This window comes from Rana temporaria, chromosome 11 (assembly GCF_905171775.1).
Source record: "Rana temporaria chromosome 11, aRanTem1.1, whole genome shotgun sequence".
NCBI lineage: Eukaryota > Metazoa > Chordata > Amphibia > Anura > Ranidae > Rana > Rana temporaria.
The window spans coordinates 145,953,056-145,959,055 of NC_053499.1; the positions used below are offsets into that span (position 1 = coordinate 145,953,056).

A 6,000-nucleotide genomic window follows, 5' to 3' on the forward strand; every position below is an offset into this window, starting at 1 on the left:
TTCTTCCTCGTGCATTACAGTGACTTCTGCCGCGCATCTCCCTCCTCCTTTTAGGTGTCCAATAGGATCGCCCTGTCCTTACAGCCAATCAGGAAATGGGTATCAGACCCATGCTTTCTGATTGGCGGAGAGGCAATTCAGTGTTAGAATAATGAATATTCATTCGCTATTCTAACACACCTGGGTGGGCTCCGAGCGCAATGCCCTGCGACCGGAGCCCACACTATTTTGAAGTCTATTAGAGCCTCTGGCTCTAATCAGTTGCTTCAAAAAACCACTCCCGCCACTGTAATTCATGCGCCCGGCATTCTGAAAGGGTCCGGATGCATGAATAGGGGGTGGCAGCGGGGATGTAAGGGAAAGACGGTGCACGTGTTATCAGACTGTGAATAGGTCGATTTTTGCCTTGTGACCCAAGCTGGCTCTATTGCATAATGCTATTAGCCTGACATGTTGCAGACACTGGGTCCTGGAGTGGGAGGGGTTAGGGCAGCTTAAATTCGGAGGAGAACACAATGGGACCCTAAGCAGTGTTGTGATGCTGATTCATTGCCCTTCTAGCTTTGCAGTTAGTCCTCGTTCACATCTGGCGTTTTGGGATCTCGGGAATAATCTCTGCCCATGATCCCAAATCACACTGAAATAGTGGCAAAATGCACCATGCGTGTTTAGGTTTTATTCATTTTTAATGTCACCTAAATGTGGTGTGGTGTTGCTGTAATTGTTGCTTGATCAATCGTGCTGCAATCTGGGAACATTGCAGCTGAACACTGAAGGTTGTCATCCAAAAAGGAGCAGGAGCTTCTTTTGGGCAACAAACCACAATTGCAGAATGATTTATCATGGTACCTTAGCTACTACACATGTTTTGGTTCCATTAAAATGAATGGCACCTAGACACAGGTATTGTGTTTGCCACTATTGCAGGACTGGGCATGCTTGTGATGCCATTCATCTAATATAACCATATTAAGTCAAATGTTAGTCATATTAGGTCAATGATCTCATGAACATTCCCGTCCTTTTGTGCACATCGGCTGTAGGGGTGTGCATATTCACTGGCCTCATGATTCGATTAAGATTATCATGTCAACGATTCAATTCGATTCGATTCCGCGATGCATCACGATTACAGCGCAAGTGCGCATGGCTCTCCCCCCAAAATACTAAAGGAGATGATCAGAGACTGCAGATGTGGTACAGGAGATGATCAGAGACTGCGGACATAGTACAGGAGATGGTCAGTGACTGTGGACATAGTACAGGAGATGGTCTATATTTCTCCTCCATACAGCCCAGTCCCTGCCTGCAGGGACAATGACTTATCACAGGTGACACATCAGATTCCACTACATGCCCGGTCCCCGGATCACAGCACCCCCTCCTCCTCTGTACTTACATGCTGCTCTGCGCACAGAGGATGATTGGAGGGAACTTACTTGTGTCATTGCAGCCTTGTAATTAGATGGGCGATCTGCCTGCTCACCATCCCCCAATCTCCATTTCAGCTCTCGTCCATTTTCTCGTCAGCAGGGTGTTTGTATATGCCGCGCTAATGTGACTGACTGCCCGGCCCGCCCCTCTCCACTCTGCTCTCACGTCTCTCCTGGCGTCAGCCCCTCTCGCCTTTCTACTGATCTGATAGTTACAGTCAGTGGACGGGGCTGACGCCAGGAGAGACGTGAGACGTAAGAGGAGAGAATGGAGCGCTCTCCCGGGAGAGGCGGGCTAGACATTGATTATCACGGTTGCATGCATCGGTGCCACATCGGGGACACCCAAATCGCGATGCACCGATTTAAATTTGACACCCCTAATCGGCACAACCATGATGAGGGCCTTTTTTGTGCTCTAATACTTTTGTAAACTTTCCTAATCCCTTCCACTCTAGGACCCAGTGCCTGCTCCACACACAAGTACATGTAGCAAGGTTAGTTTGCACATTGCAATTAAATTGCAGCATGCTGTATTTTTTGCGTGTTCATCTGACCGATAATCAAAAATTAGCTGCATCTGGATGCATAAAACATGTCTGTACACTAAAGCTAAAGTGCACTGCTGGGTTCGCTTCCCTTGGTATTTTTTTTATAAGATGTACCACTTGGCAAAATACATCAGTCTGAATCATGAAGATTATTCTCAGATAAAACTTTGGAGCTGACATTTTTTTTTACTGATAACTGCTTGAAGACATAAAAATTGTCTGCTAGCAGCTAGACAAAAACAAGTCTTGTAAGTAGCATATTTATCAGCAGAGGTAATCTCATGGCGTGCATTGTCTTGGCTTGTTCCCTCTCAGGTCCTGCTGTGTGTGGACAGAAAACTGCCTCGTTCAGATCTGACTGGAGGGACCGGAGATTTCAGAGGGGTGGGGCCTGTTCATTTTTATGAAGATATTACACACAAGGAGCATTGGTCAAAGCCAGATCAGCCTGAAGAAAGCCAAAATTCTGAACATGGAGAAAAAATGCAATGAAGGATAATTTGCAGGTTAAAGGGCTGTGAGGGGATGGAATATTCATGGAATCGGCTCATGAGAAAATACATAAGCATGTTAGCAGGTTGTGCTGCAAGTCATAAAGGTATAACACAATAGAGAAGGATGCTGCATAATGTTAATGAATGGCAGAGCAAGCAATAACCCTAAACAACACTGGCACAGAGAGCCTACTGATTAGCGTCTTTGTAGTTCTGGGTTCTTGCATTAAGTTATTTCGGTACTCCATCTGCATGGAGTATGTTCCTCCTAGTGTTTGTTTTGGTTTCATTTTGCTGCAGTTTGTACCCTAGAGGCCTCTGACCACTTTCCCTAGAATTAACTGTAAGTGACTGATGGGGGTGATCAAGTATAAGCTCCTCTGGGCAGAGATTGATCTGATATAGCATTATGTACTCTGTACAATGCTGCAATGTGGGCTTAACTCACACTGGCAGTTTTAACCAAGCCTGGGCATGGTTCACCCCTTGGTGTGGTTTGTGTGTGCATTATGAGTGCTCTGAACCATGTCCTGAAGCACTTGGAACACACAGCGGAAGTGAGCCGGCAGTGTCGTGCATGCAGGCCCCCCACCCAGAAGTGTCAGATCACGTATCTATAGGTGATCCTACACACAGGTGCCACCCTGTAGCAATAAAACTGATATAGGGTGGACCTGAAGAGGTTAAAGGTCAGTTGATTTGGCTGCTTTCAAAGTGATCGCAGGTGCATTGCACAAAGCCATAGACTTCTATTATATCCTATGAGTTTGGTGTGCTTTCTGAACGAGCACCTAAGCTCCTGAATTTGGGCGTTTTTAGAAAGTGCATCACACCTACAGGATATAATGGAAGTCTACAGCAAAGTGCAGCTAACCCACAGGTGCACTGCACTGCACCCGCAGTGAGGAAGCAGCCTTAGACCCCTTTACACGATTGGTCTGATTGGGTCTACCTGTCCAATTTACAGGCAGGCCCAATCGGACCCTCCATTCACCTCTATGGCATTGCAGATATAAATGAACGTGTCTGTTTATACACACCTACCTCCAATCTGTTTCGCTAAATAAACAGAAGGGGGATCTGTCCCCTTCCATCGGATCGGAGGGCTCATAGAGTAGAGCGGGCTGTGTCTGCTCTGCATATGTAGAGTGGACAAGGACCTGCCATCCGCCTGCCCAGCTCATTGTGGCCTGCAACCGGTTACCAAGTTGTTTAGGTGGGCCTCGCTCTTCAAAAGGTTGGGCACCCCTGATCTATGGCCAGTTTAAGTTCCCAGTACCTGAAAACATGTTACACTGACAGCACTATGCAATGGACTGTGTCTGGATTTGCTAATAGTAGTGATCTTCACCCTGTTCTGATTTGCCTTTACTGAACACATATTTGGATTTGTACAGATTAACATTAATACAGATTAACAGTATTATACAGATTAACATTAATACAGATTAACAGTTGCAGCACCAAACATGCTGATCAGGCAGGCTTTTGTTTGGGAAGGGTTCAGATTAGCTCACACAAGCACACATTTGAGGCCTCTATAATTAGGTCTTCTGTAGGGCGAAACGCATTGGAGCACAAGGTAGACAGATTGGTCTACACGTCATGAACTTTTTTTTTTGTGCATTAAAGCTTGACTCAGATCAACAATGTCATTGGTGTGCAGCCTGTTCATTTCTCCTTGACAATCAGTCTGGCACAGTGGGGGTGCGCTCCCAGATGGGTACCTGACAGAGGCTGAAGGTACGAAGGGAGAGGGGCGCTTTGGAGCAGCGTGTTCATTATTATTTACACATATTTGGGGCCTGTTCGCTTCTAGAGAGGGGCCAGATAAACTATTTTGCAAAATTACTTGTAAACCAAGGACCTAATTATAAAGCTTACCTGCAAGCTTAAATGGGTTGTAAAGGTTCGTTTTTTATTTTCTAAATAGGTTACTTTAAGCAAGTGCATTGTTGGTTCACTTACCTTTTCCTTCAATTTCCCTTCTAAATGTTTTTTTTCCGTGTTTTCTTTGTCTGAATTTCTCACTTCCTGTTTCTCTTCAGTAAGCTGTTCTAAATGACTTTCCACCGCTCGGATGATGGTGGAAAGCTTACTGAGGAGAAACAGGAAGTGAGAAATTCAAACAAAGAAAAAAACATTTAGAAGGGAAATCGAAGGAAAAGGTAAGTGAACCAACAATGCACTAGCTTAAAGAAACCTATTTAGAAAATAAAAGACGAACCTTTACAACCTCTTTAAGCTGGGTGTACACTAGTAGATTTTTGAATGAAGCTTTATACAAAAGTTCTAGGATTATTCAACAGCATGATTAATGTAGTTTGAAATTTAGTTTGCTTTTAAAGGCTAAGTTCACCTTTCTGAACATGTTACACCCGTATTTAGGGTGTAAAATGTTCAGCATCCACCCTACTATCCCCCCCCCCACCTGCCGGTGACAGAGGGCGGGGGACCTTCTACCAACATCTGCTTTCACAATTAAACCGAAACAGCTGTGTGGGGCACTACCCACTGTGAATGAATAGACTTCAAATACCATCAGCCATTATGACTGATGGCTTATAGTTCTCAATGAACTGTGAGGACACTGGTGAGTGCTCTTGTAGTTCACTGATCTTCTTGCTGTCAAGTAACTGCCTGCCCGTATAAGAGGTACAGGCAGACAGCTATCTTGAGAGTCTGTAGGGGCCTGGCATTGAACCCACGATCTGCTGATTGCAGGTGCAGTGCTTTGCAGGCTTCTTAGGACAACAATTTAAAAAAAAAACTTTTTTTTTACCAGCATTTTGTTAAGGTGAACTTATCCTTTAACTTTAAAATTTGGAATGCATGTACTTTCATTTCTCCATCCTAATCCTTTGAATTTTCTTTTCACTATGGTTGAAAATGAAATTTCATTCCACTAACGATTAGAGGATCAAACATTCTTAAAACAAAACTTTCATTTGAAAATTGACTGGTGTATACTTAGCTTTTAACCCACCCCCTCCCTCCATCCTAAATAGGATGTCATTGTATGTTGTCCAATGCAGTACCTACCTAGCATACACGATGCACCATAAATGTTCTCTCTATCACAGGACTGGATCATTTTCCATGATCAGGCAGAAGATGTCATACTGACCTGTACAATGTATAGAACTGGCTTTACTTGAGCTGGCACACAGCTGGAGCAGGCAGACTCCTCAGGGTGTGTGTGGTTCTCTGTCCTTGGGTTGGATCACATTTCTTGACTTTCCATCCTGACAACAAAGCTCTCCTGCAGCTCAACCCCTCACAACCCTGTGGAGACTGTATGATTATGTATATTTATACACTTCCTCTTTATGGTGGTTGGGACATGATTGCCTTTGGGAAGTTTGGCTACAATTACAGAACTGTAAAACATTTTTTGCCAGCCTTGAAATGTTAACTCGAAGACGCCATTGTCAGTATCAACCTATAATGTAAAGAAGAGGTGGGAGGACAGCTGTGTGTCTTGAGTAGACAGCGTTCCTGTATATACAGATAGAGGCAGTA

The 6,000-nt window shown here is 44.4% G+C and overlaps 1 long non-coding RNA gene across 1 annotated transcript in view; it reads left to right on the forward strand.

Moving 5' to 3' along the window:
* The window catches only part of LOC120917822, a 340,441-nt gene extending 336,114 nt beyond the window's left edge, over window positions 1-4,327 (forward strand). The window contains exon 5 of the long non-coding RNA XR_005744237.1: window positions 2,300-4,327. This is a non-coding gene — a long non-coding RNA (uncharacterized LOC120917822). The remainder of the gene's footprint in view (window positions 1-2,299) is intronic.
* The last annotated feature ends 1,673 nt before the right edge of the window (window positions 4,328-6,000 follow it).